The following is a 16,922-nucleotide window of genomic DNA, read 5'->3' as shown; positions in this document are numbered from 1 at the left end:
TAGTTAATAGAAAGAAATTCAGAAAAAAAGAAATTTGCCTAATTGAGAAAACTACAGAGATATAATACAGAGAATAAATGGTAATACATCTAAATAAATTCAAAAGCCATCGTTCTCTGAATTTTTATTATACTTATTGTGCAAAAGACATATTCCATTCCTTTATTATCAGTTATGTTGCACTACTCAAGAAACTTTTCATAAACTTTTGGTTGAAATCTACAAAAAGACTTCTGGTGTTAATGTTCATGTTGTTCATAATGTTCTGGTGATTATGTTCAGTGGGTAGTTGTTAGAAAAAAAGATAGACTTAAGTACTGATAGGAAAATGTAAAATAAATTGCAGATATTACAGAAATAAAAGAGCTTGCCCAACAATGTGATTTGCCAAAAAAAAAAGAAAGAAAGAAAGAAAGAAGGAGAATCATGGAAAGCCAAAGAAAAATTCTGGTGAAAACTATTATAAAAAGATGCACAAGGAAACAGTAGCTGATAAAAAAATCTGAGGAATAATAGTGAAGAAGATAATAAGAGACCTAAAGTCAAGAGTAAAAGGTAGAGGAAGTTTTATGAAATAATAAGACACCAACATTCTACTGAAGTGTAAGAGAACAATGGGTTAACTCTTAACTTCACTGTTGAATATTCTTTAGGGAGGAGAAGGTAGAGATTAAAATAGGCCATCCATATTTAAAATATAAGATAATTAATATAAACTCTTCAAAACTAAAATTTCAAAAACTATCTTTTCAGATCACTACTCAATAAAACTAGGGGAAAATGTACTTAAATACACCAAATAATGGACAATTTTAAATGTTCTCCTAGAAAGTGCAAAAAAAAAAAAAAGCCTGTGGTCAGTTAAAACAAAACTGTTATTACAAGATTACAAAACAGTTACAGTGATAATAAGCCACATTACATCTAAGATATGAGCGTTCCTGGAAGCTGAGGCATAAGCATGGTGCTGAGTGCATTTCTTATCAAACAAGATTCCTGGGAAATAAATGAGCTACGCCTTCAACCCATGAAGCTAAAAAGAGAAAAAGAAAACAAACCTAGAGAAAGGGGATGAAAGACGAGGAAGAAATTAATACAGTTGAAACTGAAAAAATTTAAAAACCCAAGAGCTGAACCTTTGAGAAACAACAGCAAAACAGACAACCTTTCTAAGTAATCTGATCAAGTAAAAAGTGTGACATTATTATTCAGAAATAAGAAAAAAACTCCTGAAACAAGTATGATTTTTTAATTACAACACTATGCATAATTCTCTCATATATATGATAACCCCGAATGAAATAAATGATAATCCTAGAAAAATTGAGATTATCAAAGTTAATTTAAGAAAAAGCAGAAAATCTGAATACACCAACAATCATGTAATACATTGAAATACTTGTAAAAGAGCTATTCTCCGGAAAGGCATGAAATTCAGACAGTTTTTGGCAAGAGATTCTTCCAAACTTTGAGAAGGAATGATATTTTTGTGCTGTTTAAACTGTTACAAAGCTTGGAAGAAATGCCAACTGTCACAGTTCATGTTATCAAATTATGTTGCGTGTCTCTCTAACTAATCTTCCCCCAACTCAGCCCCAAGTTGTTATGATTTGTCATTTATTGCCTCTAGGATTTTTGAACAATTCTCTCTCCTCTTTTGCAAAAACTCCACTGAAGAGATCAGTTTAAATATTTTCTTGATGGAGATCAGTATTCCCTAGGAAGAAAGAGAAGAAGAAATTCCCTCAAAACTGGCAAGAAAGAAAGTCTTAGAATTCCCTAAAACCTCAGGGATCTGCACTCTGCGCTCTGGCATGTTCTAAAAAGCAGTAAAACCTCTGAGGAAAATGGCAGCTTAAGGATCTAGGACTGAATAATGAGTGGCTTGGGAGCAACTGAAGAGCAGAGCTGACTGATGACAAGGGGTTCCCCCGATGCCTCGGTACTTTGCAAGACCTTAGAAACTGTTCTACCTTAGTGATGGGAAAGAGACTCAAGAATAACTGACATTGAATTCCCTGCCCACCTAGGGGCCTATGTGCTTGCAGTTGGCATTAAATTGATTTAAAAGTCATAAAAACTGTGCTATTTCTTTCAGAACTCAGTTTGTGCAAATACCCACGACATACAGATAAAAAGAAATCTTAAATACATTTCTATTAATTAAATCTGGAAGGAAAATGAAATACCAAAGTGGGATTAATTGTACAAATATAAGGACGATTAGATATTGAAAAAAATCTATTTTTATAATTGATCAAATTGGTGGCCAAATTAAAAAAAATATTATTATAATTCCAGCTGCTGAGAAGGATTTTGAAAAAAAATCAGCATTCTTAATTGTAAAAAGTTCCTTTTTTTTTTTTAAAAAGTTCTTGATTAAAACAAAAAACCCCAGTCAAATTAAAAATAAAAGGATACTTGCGACTGTCATGCTAGGTTCCTTCACATACTTTAAAAAAATTTTTTTAGTGGGGTAGAGCCCAGTGGCAGAGCATATGCTTATGTGCATGAGGTCCTGGGTTCAATCTCAGTACTCCCACTAACAAAAAAACAAAACAAAACAAAACAAACAAAAATTCTTAACAGTTCTATCTCTATCTTTTAGTTACAAAAATTTTAACCTGAAAAGATTAAATAACTGACCCAGAATTAGATTGTTAAGTTAAGCAAGTTAGAATAGAAGTAAGTCTGTTTTCTTACAGACTTACTGCACCATTAAGTTACCTGGTCTAACAGATAGTAAATGACAGCAAAGAATAATTGTAACATATTTGACTGAGTCCAACGCTTCCTACACTCAGTGTCAGAAGTGTCTGTCTCTCCTGGCACTCTTAGATGGCAGTCTTGCCTCCTTATTTGTGTTTGTTTTCCCTTGTATCAGTATTGTGCTTACAACCTATTGCAAACTCTATAAATGTTTCCCATGAATGAATGAGCATTTCAAGTTAAATCTGTGGGTGGGGGTGATATGGGAAATGTTTGACAACTTACATGGCATCGACACCAGCTAATCAGAACAGGCACCAGCCAGAAACAACCATCAAAAGGGTATCAGTTTGTTCTGATAACTATCAAGCCTGTCCAAGGGGCTCAGCTCAGCCCCTAACTTACCCTGTCCACATGAAAAGACCACTGGAACACCAGCAGTCAGTGTGTTTAACCAGCCCCAGCTACGTGTGACAAAGTTGTTTGGACCAGTGGTAGACACCAGACATAGACCTTTTCCTTCCTTACAGCCTGCCTCCTCCTCAGATACAGCGGATTGTCCCAGGCCAGAGAATAGGATTCAAAAAAACAGTATCTGTTTCCTGCAGAGTTAGAGTTTGTCATAGAGAAAAACAGATACTGAATAAAAGAATTAGTGTCTCATCCGGTGGCTGGATATTTACAAGATTCTACCACCCCTCAGGGAGATATTTTCCAGCATATTTTCTGGAGATGCACAGGAATACTACACAAAAGGAAAGAGAATCTTGAAACTGGACTGAGGAAGGGCAGGAATGAGGGACAGTCTTGACTTCTAATCTTGGTTTCTAGCTCTGCTTCCTGCATGTAACTGTCAGGGTTCAACCAGAGAAACAGAGCCATTAGGATATGTAGACATATACTGAAGAATTTATTACAGGAAACTGGCTTACCCAGTTGTGAGGGCTGGCTAAGAAGTCTCCAGCAGGCTGCCTCCACATCTAATGCTGGAGCCCAAAGTCCCCAGGGCAGAGAGTCTGGAAGAGAAGATCACCAACCTGCTGGAATGCCATGAGAAGAAGCTGGAGCTCCTCAACAGAGGACTGAAGCTTGTATCCATTCTAATCACCACTGCCCTCATAACGGGCATCTTCCAGAAGCCATGTCCCTCTCCCGAAGTGCTGAACACATACACGTACACACACCTGGCCAAGAAGTAAGAGAACTGAAAGAAGATCCAAGGGGAAGGGAGAGCAACAGTAGGTCCAGCTGCTGCTGCACACCAAGGAGGTAAGGAGGTAACTCAGCGGAACAGCAACCACATACGTGTCCTACCAAATGGCTGCTGCCTTCCTTCCTCTCTCCTAATGAAATATACCAAAAAAGGGCCTTCTGGGAGAGAGAATTCAGCCTAGACAGATTGACACATTACACATCTTTGATGCTTATAACAACAGTAAATAATGATAATTCCCAACTTACTCAGGAGAGGGATGGAAACTGTGGGAGATGACAGAAGAGTGGAAGCTATATGGAAATCCTAGAATCAGATAACAAATAATACAAAAAACATCCTAGGAAAACAGCATATAATTATGGCATTTTATACTTGCCAGCAAAAGGTATTCAAATAACTTCATAATCGTAAGAACTACTAGAGGGCAGAATTCGTCACATGAGCTTGTATTGCGTTTCTTAAATTGCTTTGAAAATAGGACAGAAACCCGTGTGTGTGTGTGTGTGTGTGTGTGTGTGTGTGTGTGTGTTGAGCGTGGGGAGAGTTGGTGGTATCCTTTAGCCTAAACAGAAGAATTGAAGTTGATCACTTCTCAAGATTCTTTCCAACTGCATGATTGTATTATAAACCAAAATTTCTTTAATCGCTCTTATTCCCATGATTCAATTAGCTTATTCATATTAAGAATCTTTTCAGTCTTAAAAAATATATCCATAACTTATTGGCTGGAGCAAGTGTTTTCCATGAAATGCCACAGAACAAAAAAAGTAACTTTCAAGAGGAGTAAGTGTTTCCAAAATCTGACTTGGAGCAGATATGCAATACGTCTGCTGCTTATGAAAAGCATGCACGATCTGACCTTAAAAGTAGCTTCCTGATTTAGGTAAAATGACTCAGGGTTAAACTTTAAAAATGAATAAAAGCTGAGCCTATCAAACTTCTCCCAATTGCCCTAGACAGCTCCTCTAGTGGGCGAGATTTGAATGAGAAATGATGTCTTTGCCTGATACAGTGTACCTCCACGTTCTGAGGTATTGTGCCACCAACTTCAAATTCATAATCAACTTCAGATCACATTAAGGGCTAGTAATCATTAAAAGAGATCCCATTTTGACAAACACATTCATACAACCTTGCTCTGGCCTTAATTTGATCTCAGGAGAATGAGTATTAAAAAAAAAAACAAAGGAAGGGAAAATAATTCAAAGAATCTAATTTTATTTGTGGACTTACTGTCACCATTTTAATTATATATGCCCATTGGGAAAATACAGATATTTGCACAAGTAAATAAATTAATTAAAAGCACCAGAATTGAAAATGAATATATGAATACTCATGTATGACTGAAGCATTACGCTGTACACCAGAAATTGACACAACATTGTAAACTGACTTTACATGTAATATACACACATATACATATAAAATATATAGATAGATATGGAAATGTGTTACAGCTAAAGAATTTGAGATCTTCAAGAGATGACATAATTCTTTTAAGATAACATTCAGTCAAAATTCAAACCTAACAAGTCTGTCCCCGGGCTTATGCATTATTTACAAGATTCAGCTTAGGTCAAAGAGTTTTATGTTGGATTTGGGAACCAACGTGTAATACTCAAAGACACTAATATTTTGCTAGCTACAGCTCTCCAATGTATGTTTTCCCTGGGCACCTCTCAGGGAGTAGTTACTAGTTTAAAAAAATCAGGTAATCTTGGGTACCAGGATAAATATCTTCACTTATCACATCAGCAGATCATTCAGCTCAAACCACGTAAGGTTGTCTTCATACCTTGGCTGTTGTCAATAATGCTGTGATCAACATGAGAGTGCAGGCACCTCTTTGAGACAGTGACTTCATCTCCTATGCATACATACCCAGAAGTGGGATTGCTGGATCATATGGGGGTTCTATTTGTAATTTCTTGGAGAACCCCCATACTGTTTTCTACAGTGGTTGCATCAATTTACATTCCCACCAACAGTGTATTGGTGTTCCCATTTCTCCACATCTTCGCCAGCATTTATTATCTCTTGCCTAATCCATTCTTGAGGCAGCTTCCTTACAAAGTGTCCTAAGATGTACTTTTTCTTTCATATATATATATACATATATATATATATGTACTGTCAGTTTAAAATGTGTCAATTTCTGGTGTACACCATAATGCTTCAGTCATATATGAACATTCATATATTCATTTTCATATTCTTTTTCACCATAAGTTACTATAAGATATTGAATATAGCTCCCTGCACTATACAGTATGAACCTGTTGTTTATCTGTTTTATACATAGTAGATAATATCTGCAAATCTCGAACTCCCAATTTATCAAGACTATACTTTCAGGGATCATTTCTACAGTTTGTTACTAAGATGTATTTTAAATGAAGCTTGCATAATTGTCTTTTTAATCTTACCAATTTCATTTGCCATTTTTAAAGGGTTAAATGCTAAAAAAGATGAGTCTGTTCTCAGTTGCAGCTGTTTACTGGGATGGGGAGAGATTTCCTTACATCGATCCTCCTAGATTGTATTGCTCGCATCATCCTTACTTGTATTCCCAGCAAAATGTGAGCTTCTTGAAAGGAGGGTCTGTGACTCTGGCCCCCTACTCTTAGGCCAAACTCACCATCCCATCTGCCACATTTAATAAACAATCACTGAGTATAAGAATAAATGAATGAATAAATGATACCACTGTTACACATTTTTATGAACATAGGAAAATACACCACAGTCTAGTGATTTCAAAATTGAATGTGCAGTCATACCTTATTTTCAGAGATCAAACTTGCAAAATTGAACATTTGCTGAGCTATCCACTTGCCACCTCCCATTAAACATATCCCAAACTGAACACATCATTTTCTTCTGTTGCTTTGTGTGAAATCTGCTTAAATCACTTCAGCATCCTCAGTGCAGTATGTTCATCCACAGCCTAGGTCAATCAATCGTCCTAATCCAGAAAACTCCCCCAGGGTGGGTCTTGGCGTTGAATTAAAACATACAGTTACTTGAAGTAACTTAACTGTCCTTTTTTTCCCAAACAAGATCAGATGTTTAGCTAATTAGTACAATGGATATTAAGAGGGAAGTTTTGTTTGTGAAATGATTGGTATTCAAGATATGTAAATGAGCTAGAACAAATTTTAGGAAGCCAAAGAGACCTTTAGGAATAATGCTCTTGACTTAAATCTGAAAATTCCTCAGAAGATTCTTGGACACCTCCTTCCAGCTAGATGGTTGGCTAAATCCTGCCATGAGGATATTAGTGTGTTTTCCTCCAGCAAACGTTTTATGAAAGCTGCTGTAGGAGTCCTTAAAAAGACAAAGATCCAGAGCTGCTTACACTTACGGAACAGGTTGGATGTCTGTGTTTTTAATCTGATTGATGATAAATGCATAAATATAAGGCAGCATTTGTCTGAGAATGCTTTCTTTTTAATCTAGGAATAAGAGTGATTGAAGGACCCCTATAATCCTCACCTATCCAGAATTATTGGAGACTACAAATACTTACCAAAAATAACCTAATATAAACATGAACCATCAAACATTTTCCTACCTTCATATTCCTCAGCACAGCCAGGAAGCCTCCATTCAGATTGTAGAAGCCGGAAATCGAGACATTTCTGTGACAGCTCCTCCCACCTGGCCCCGTATATAATTTAATAGTGAGTCCTATGATTCCTCCCTAATGAATTGCAAATTTATTCATTTTTCTTCAATCCTAAAAAAACTCCCCCAGTTCAGGCTCACAGGACTCCTCCCATGGATTGAGGCAACTGAGTCTTACTTAACTCGCGTCTCTGGTGAGTCTCTTGCTCTACTTTCTACATTGTACATGGAATGATTATTCCAAAACTGAATTTTGATCATGGTACACCACGTCTCAGTTTAATGCTCTCAGTTCCTTCTCATTATCCTCAGGATCACGTCCTAATGCTGACGGGCTGACAAAGTCCTCAAGAAAGACACTTGTGACTCTGCCATTGTGTTCCCTTTAGCAAAAGCACAGAGACACGAAGTAGCACAGCATTTCTGCAGAACTTTCAACTCTTCTGCGGTATCTGAGGTGGAGTGAAGGTGGCAGAGTGATCCAGGGTTAGGAGAGGTTGTGATGGCCACATCATGTACTTGCGCTGTATTGCATCTGCGTTTGTTTTTTCATTTGACTTTTTTAATTAAGAATTTTCAACATCTACCCTATGAAGATAGTCTAAAATTAAGCAAAAATATTATAGGTTTCCAACAAGTATTATAATTCTTCTTCTTAATTTAATCATTGCATTCCTTAATATGAAAACAAGCTTACAAATAATTAGTTGGGAGTTAGTGTGATTCAATGATTTCCACTTATTAAATGATTTGCCTTTACCATGACTGCTTTGGTGCATTCAAAACAATGGTCTTAGTTGAAGAATGATCTTAAAATATTTCTTAGGACCATAAATGAGAAGTTGTTGTTTTTCGTTCCCCTCTCCTTGCTGTTAATAGTAAGTATAGCTGTCAGAAATCTGAAAGAACATCCTTTGACTTTTACCATGTCATCTTCTCTGACATACCGAAGCTTTACAGAAGCCAAACTTTGACAAGTTTTCCTGGTTCATTATAAACGAGGAAGAAGGAAGAGGAAAAGGAGGCAGAAGAGAGGAAGATAAGAGGGCCATTTAGCATTTAAAATTGCTCCACTTTTTGGGTTTTAGCCTAATTTGAGGTTTCTCTGTGAAATCTTCATTTAGCAATTCCCAGGTCTACACGGCATTGTCAGCGCACTGGAACAGAGTGACGCTTGGTGGTGTCAGTTCCAATCCCTGGTGGGGTCGTAACAACGCTGAGTGCTGTTGAACTATACTTGCAAGTTAAAGTCTGTAGTTTGGATCGTGTGGTAGCAAATAAATAATACAGAACAGGGATGAACAACGCAGAATCACACTGACGTCACTTTACAAAACACATGTCCACAAACACTAAAGCAACTTTAGTCTATTTCTTTATCATGATATAGAAGTATCCATTTATTCATAATTACTATAAAGTCTTATCATGTATCAGTGTCGAATTTTTCTAATACTTTTCCAGTATTTATAAAAATCATCATACGATATTTATTTGTTCAGATAAAATGTTGAATTATTATTAATAGTATCAGCCAGAATAATCTAAGCTCTATGTATTTTCAGTAAGAAAATCACCACAAATCCTGTCAGATTAACACAAGAAAATCTTTTCTTGCTCGCATGAGAAGCTTAGTGTGGGGAGTCAGGGGGACACTTCATGTAATCTCCTAGGAATTCAGGCTGACAGAGACGTCCCCTTAACAGCTGCCACAATCACCAGAGCAGCAGGAAGAGAATCAGGAAAATCAGGCTGGTTTTAAAGCTTCTGCCCCTAAGTAACACATGCCACTTCCGCTCACGTTTCATCGGGTCACTCGTTCATGCCCAGGTTTAAAAGGAGCAGAGAAGGGAAATCCCAAGTGTCAGAGGAGGGACTCAGAAGGAATTTAGTTACTGTCCCAACATCTTTGCATTCATGAAATAAACATTATTTTATGTTTTAGTCAAGGTTTGTTAGAGAAGCAGAACCAATATATATTATAATTACATATATTATGTTATTGAATGTATATATATGCCCTTCCCAATAGGTTGGAAAGGACAACCTGCTTTACTCAGGTTACCAGCTCAAATGGTAATCTCATGCAGAAACACTCTCACGGACGCACCTAGAAATAATGTTTGATCAAATATCTGGGTACCCTATGGCTCAGTCAAGTTGATATATAAAACATACCATCACACTTTATCAGGTGTACTATAATAGTAATATAGTTCTATTATTTTATCACTATTTATTATCTATGTATTATTTTATCTAGGATTTTTAAATCTATAGACAAAGCAGGTTCTCAGAGGTTTTTTTGGACGTTCTTGGTTAAATAGCAGTTTCATTATTATTGTAATTTTCAATAACTAATTGGAAATCTGTCCTGTTTTCTTTCAGAACATCTTTCAAAGCAGAGCAAATATTTGTTCTTTGAAATCTTGAAAAAATCCCTCCATGAAAGTGTTGAAGGCAGGCTCCCTTTGGGGCATTAGCGTTTAGAAAATGTTCCTAATTTTCCTGAACGGATGTGTCTAATCAGGTTAACCACTCTTTTGTTAAAAAGTCTTTTTCAGTATGCTGTAGATTTTTACAAAATCAAATTTCAAACTTTGCTGCTATTGTCACACAGTATCTCCAGGCTTTTTCTGTCCACTTTCTATCTGTGACTATATCCTTCCCTTATCGCAATGTTATGTATTTCTGCTTCCACATTTGTGTATTTCACTACTGTTTTTGAAGAAGTAGTTTTGTAATTCTGTTTTTCTATATCATTTATCCATTTATTCCAGCTCTATCAATTCCTTTATTTTACTGTTTTTCCTAGCTTTTTAATATATATTATTTATGTTTCTATAAATGTAAACACATTACATATAGATTATTTATGTTTATCCATTATAGTTTGTTATAAAATTCATTCTAAAAAGTTTCTTTTATTTTTTTTTTTCTCAGTACAGTTTTGACCACTTCTATCAAGTGTAAACATGTGGTAGTATCATTATCATTTGGATAGAACAGTATCTTGACATAGGTATCTGTATATCTGTATATCTGTATGTATATGTGTATATCTGTATGTATATATGTGTAATGCATATACATGAAATATCTATTTTCTCTTTGATTAAAAAATTCTATTTAGGAAATCTTCCTTTGTTTCCAAATGGTCTTATTTGTGAAGGTGTGAGCGTGTTTATACTTTTATTATCAGTCTCCAATTTTATTGCATTTTGGGAAAAAAGAACATGTGGTGTGCAGTTTATAATTTGGTAGAGGTATTATAAAGATATTCCAAGATCTAATATGCAATTTATCTTTGCAGACGTTTCATATATATTTTAAATAGGTGTGCATTTTTACACTATCTGCATTATATTGTCAGGTTTATGCATTATGCAATTCAGTTTTCCGTTGATGTTTTGACTATCGTATCTGTCAAAGAGCAAGAGGGCAACTTCAAAGTTTCTCACTATGATTTAAGTTTTGTAAAACTGTTTTGTTAGTTCTAACTTGCTTTATAATCACAAACTGTTAGTTGTTATGTAAACATTTATAGCCACTATATAATCACTACAGATTATGTATTTACTTTCTACAAATAATCCCTCTTTTACTAATTAAATCATTGAGCTTTAAATTCAGTTCTCTTCGATAGAGTAGTACTACCCCTTGTTTCTTTTTATTTGAATGTACCCAATATGTACTTGCCCAACCCTTTTTAAATATTGTGTTTCATCATTTTTGTGCATTTGTTATGTACCTAGTAAATATCTGAATGTTATTTTTTGATCCAGTTCAGACTCTTTAGTTCTTGTTAAGGAATTTCATAAATTCCAAAGAAGACAGAGAGGATGAAGGGTAAGAGATTCCTCATATGAAAACGAGCACCAGGGATTTTTTGACTCCTGGTCTTTTCAGAGGAACAAAGCAATAAATCCTACACGTCTGCTTAAACAACTCGTAACTGTGTTTCTGAACTTGAAGTCAAATTAGTCTCACTTGCACTTCAGATAACTCTGACTAATGAATTCCACTGCCTTACAATACACTTCTGGCTCCTTATTCTTTTTTTATCCTGTCTTTTGCTATCTCTCCAGTGTTCCCATTGCTTTATATTGTCTCCAAAGGTTTACAACTTGACTTATTTTCACTGTAGCAGTGGGTGCCTCTGTATTTAGAATGGTGAGCCTCTGTTTTTCTTCTAACGTAATGATTCACTGTAGAATGAATCATTTATTCTGCTTCTTTGGGTGAGGAACTTGGGTGCTGTATTCCTCTCCTCCACAACCGACGATTCTCACGTGATGGAGGATTACCTAGAAATTTACAACCAGATTGTTAATATTAACTTAATTGTTATATTAGGCATTTAGAATAACTGTGTCATATACATTTGAACAATTGTTTGACAATCAGCTATCAAGTTTTACTGTGCTTATAGCCCCTTCTCTTACAGCCAGTTTGCTCATAAGTGAGATAATTATTTTTATTCATTTATTAGATGAACAGAGTAATTATATATATATGTATATGAAAGATACTCTGATTCTTTATTTTATGAATACTTAAAAGTGTATTTGTTTTCCTTTTTGTATGTATCAAGTTTGGCTACATCAAAACACACAAAAAAATTGCTTAAGATACATTAAAGTTTATTTCTCTCTCACATAAAAGAAGCCTAGGCATAGGAAGTCCAGATCTGATCTGGTAACTCTATGAATTTTGGTGGTGACCCAGGCTTTACACTCTGCCGCCCCTGGAGCAAAAGCGTATTCATGACCCAAGACTGTTGCTCAAGTGCACATGCACTTTCCAAGCAGAAGAACAGAGGAAAAGACAGATGAGAAAATAAAGTTATTATTTTCTTTTAAGGAGAATTCCTGAAAGTTTATGCAATTCCAGTTACATCTTATTGAACCAATAGGAAGGAAATTGTCACATGGACTCACATAATTGCAAGGAAAACTAAGAAATACGCTTGACTAAAGTTGAAGAGAATGGAAATTTGAAAATACATGTAAGTTCTGGCCACATAACTAAGTATTGCTTTTTATGAATAAATAAAGTTTGGGAGTAAAAAACTTTCTTTCTAAAAATTACTGTCAACATTGTTTAACTATACCTATCTTAACAGAAGAGTAATTATCCAGTTTTTCTCTTTTGTAAGAAATATCTCATTTTTCTCTCCTCAACCATGCATAATTTTTGAAATTGCTATTTATCTCTGAAATCATAAAAATTCAAACGTGTACACATATATTTTTCTTTATTATTTGAATTCAATAATCCCTTTTATTCTTAAGATTACAGCCTTTCGTCCTCGAAAATGTGTCTTTTTATTAATTTGATTTTTGTTGCTCTTCCATTCTGCGTGTACTCTCTGGCATTTGTACTATAAATAAATGGCTTTCTTAGAGCTCTACCCTCAGTAACATCTTTCCTCTGTTATATTTTTATTTACTTCCAGAGAATTTCTTTAACTTCTTTTCTAAGTCACTAACTAATTCACTAATTGACTTAAATTACCTCATTTATCTGAGATTTGCTTTAAATAATTCAGTAATGCTTTTTGTCCTTAGGAACAGCAGTTCCTATCTCAGGTTATGCCATATTGGTACATATAATGTTTCTCAAACTTTGTTGTGAAGAAAAGATGGAAGAACTTCTGCTGTTGTTGTTGTTGTTGTCTTTCTTCCCCTGTTCCATGGAGCAAGCCCGCTTCACAGGGCTGTGTTTGGTCTGACCCTTCAACACTGTCTTCTTTTGAACCACTGAGTCTTCTCACCTACTTGGTAATTTTCCTCTGTCTGCATATGCTTAAACAACAGGTCTATGTTTGCCTAATAATGTGATTTGTGGTTTATTTTGCAGAGACTGTGTTTCAATTTTCATCCCCAACGAAAAAGGAAGAGCATGTTTATATTTCCTGTGGTTTGATTCTGCTGGACCTGGGCTCCAGAGGGCCACAAGACAAAGGCAGGGACACATTTCATCTTTTCGAACAGGTCCTGTCCAGCCACTAAAGCAGGTAACTGATTTCTGGCCCACTCGAGCCTGTAAGGTGGCCAAGAATTAACTCTGAGCTGCATTTTCAAGCAGAAAGATAAAAGTAACTATGAAGCTAAGTAAGCCTTAAGGAAAATCCCTTACTATTGCAATCAGTGCGTGTTGTTTCTCAAAAGCTAGCTGTGTATCGAGGGATGGTTTGAGGAAATTTGCTGCGGCTACAGTCACTGCAGTACAAAGAACTTTAACATACAATTCTCACTTCCAGCTTAGCTGGCTAGCTAACTCTCACCTCCAATCTTTATTATTCTAAGTGTAGGTTGTTTTTTTTCCAGTTTTCCAGGGAGTAACCTATACACCTAATAGGCAGACATCTCCTTTGCCTCCATCTGCTCAGTCTTCTCCAAAAATTTCTCTAATAGTCTTGATCTTTGATGGAAATCTGTGTTTCCAATGCCATCCAGATATATACTTATCTTTAGATTCCTTGTGTAATTTCAATAATATTGAGGGAGTGGGAAGAAGTAAATGCATGAGCACAAATGTCTATTTTGAAACTGAAATCTGAAAATGTGGTTTTCAGAGCCAAACTACTGCAGAAAGGCCAATTTTCCAAACTACAAATATGGTTTAAAATGTTTCCACTGCTTACAGCATGTGCTATGCAGGGTAAATTATTTTAATTATTTTGAGACAACTAAACTTGTTTTATTTTTTAATGTTGGTAAACCAATCCAGGCAAGAATATTATAAAGCTGAAAATGTGTTAATTTTATCTAAAAAGTAGGCTTAAGCACAATTTAAGGAAGGCTAAAGTGATAAACAGTGCAGAACTCTAATATTTCAGGTTTTATATAACAGAATTGTATAAATGGGTATTTTTCTCAAAGTGTATCCAAATAGTCAACTAAATCAGGCACTAAAAATGTCAATGAGCGGCCAGATTTTAAGGCCTGTGGGGCAAACTTTGATTTTTAATTAAATATTGGTAGTACCTACTTGATAGATTAAAGCTATTTTTATCTCATTAACTACATTAACTATATTATAATATGCTTTTCTCTTTTTTCATAAAAAAATTAATTCTATCCTCCCAGTCTTCTACCACAGGTCACTATATTCAATCACATGCACTTACAGAGATAAGGTCAGCCTGATTGTCCCCTCTGCAGTCAGTAAAAGCTGCTGAAATCCACCAAATCTGGCCACCAGAATCCTATCTGCACTCATTAGGTGGATTCTTCTGGTACCAGTTAGCAATAAAAGACAGGATTCTTTAATCAGGAACTTTAAAAAGATTAAAAGGTATTTTTACAAAAAGATTCATTGGGAAGAACTAAACCCATATTTTAAAAAGAACTACATAGATAACGTTTGCTAAATTGTTAACTGAAAGTAAAAAATAAATACAAAAGGATGTACAATTGTAATAACAATGCCTTTCCCACATCATTGGTTATAATAATAGTGATGATGATGGTGAAGGTAATGGTGATGATGATGGTGGTGATGGTGGTGATGGTGATGATGGTGGTGGTGATGGTGATGACAGACGTTATTGTGGGTCTCCCTGTGTAGCAGATTTTTTTCCCATCCAGCATTCATTCACCCTATGTCCATTAACAGCTTTGGGATTTTTCCTTTAAGCATCACTGCCCTATTCTTCCTGGGCACCCCTGCCCTATTCGCGGTCCACTCCCTCCTTCCTGTTAGAAGAATTTGCGTGGCCAAAGCCCAGGTCACAGAACCAATGACTCGTCCTCTGATTTTTGTAAGGATGGGTGTAGATACATGTCGGTCAAATTGCGGAGGATCTAGGGGTTTGCAGGGGCTGCTAGGAAGAGGGTGACTCTCTCTCCAGTGAATCCAGGATGCCTGTAGCTGAGGAAGCATCTGGAATCGTGAGGAGGAAGCTTGATAAGAGTAGAACCAGAAAAGATGATGTGGCGCTGAGAGACGGAGGAAGAGAACACAAGTTTGAACAGCAACGAACTTGAACTTAAACCCTGAACCCAATCTTTCCTGAAACCATTCCTACTCCTGGACCTGTCAGTTCATCCTCCCTTGCTCACTCCTCGGCAGCTCCTGATTTATTTTGAAGAAGCCAAATGAAGTTTCCATCAGGCCGTTGCATTTTCTGTTACGTCTGCCTAGAATGCCTCCCACCCTCACCCCCCAGCTATACTTCCTCCTTCATTTTTCTCCTGCCTCTGCTCATATATAAACCCCTCAGAGAAGCCCCACCTGACACTCTTCTGAAGAAGTACTTCCCGTCCTTCCCCCACCCGCATCCCGCTCTCACCTGCCTAAACGTCCTCACATCTGCCATTGTACAATGCAGCGGCCTTTCATGTGCAACTTCTCTGTCTCCTCACAGGAGCATGGGCTTCCATGGGCAGTAAGTGTGCTTGTTTCTTCCTGGCCACATCCCAGCATCAAGAACGATGCCTATTGCCCCGGGAACACAGCAACTATTTGTTGAATGAAAGAATAAACGAATCAATAAACCCCTTGGCTGTTATTATTTTGGCATAATCCAGGAGTAGATATTCTGTCACAGCCCGAAGTTCCCAAATGTTTGAATATCATTATGCTAGTTTTCCTGATCCAGAAATTAAAGCTTACATGGTTAAGTCGAAAGTAAATGGAGGAAGGGATTTAAAAGTCAGGTTCTGTCTGACTCCAGAGCTCTTAAAAGCTGATCTCCACTGCTCTTCAGATTGCTGTGTTTAACCAGGAAGATTTAAAGGATGTTCTTTCCTTATTAGGTCCATGTTTTCTTCTTCTAATGGATAATAAAATAACTTAATAGAAATCTCTTATAATGTTGCATTCAGTGATGGAAACTAATAGCTAATAAACTCTTGCCAAGTGCAGATGCTATTAGACATATATGCTGTTATAAGTAGAAAGAATCATTGGACTGCTATGCTTTTTAAGTTGATAGGGAGCTGTGTGCAGTGGATATACACATAGTATGAACACACATCCAGATTTTGCCTCAGACAGTCCTGATGTATTCTTGTTGTTGTCCTGACATAAAAATAACTAGTACCTCAAAACATACTGAGATATATATATATATCTCCCATCATAGGGTTGGTCTATCGTAACCTTCTAAACAACCTGTTGGCATGGTTTTCTGAACTTCTGGATTTGTCTTTCTGCCTCATTCAAACAACAGAAACATACTACATTTCTGAAACATGCCAGCAATTCCTATAGACAAAGCATTCACAATAGAATAGACAAGTGTGTAAACGAACAATGACCATGCACATGAAAAGGGCTGGGAGGGAAGAGGGAGAGAGATCTCAGACTTTTTCACTTATTTCCATTTCTACAGCTGGCACGCTTTTCCAAACCACCA

The 16,922-nt window shown here is 36.3% G+C and overlaps 1 pseudogene; it reads left to right on the top strand.

The window, feature by feature from the left end:
- Window positions 1-6,267: 6,267 nt before the first annotated feature.
- Window positions 6,268-6,338, top strand: LOC123619169 (small nucleolar RNA U3; annotated as a pseudogene).
- The last annotated feature ends 10,584 nt before the right edge of the window (window positions 6,339-16,922 follow it).

Source organism: Camelus bactrianus, chromosome 2 (genome assembly GCF_048773025.1).
Source record: "Camelus bactrianus isolate YW-2024 breed Bactrian camel chromosome 2, ASM4877302v1, whole genome shotgun sequence".
In the NCBI taxonomy this organism is placed as follows: Eukaryota; Metazoa; Chordata; class Mammalia; order Artiodactyla; family Camelidae; genus Camelus; species Camelus bactrianus.
This window is presented reverse-complemented; position numbering and strand designations above follow the sequence as displayed.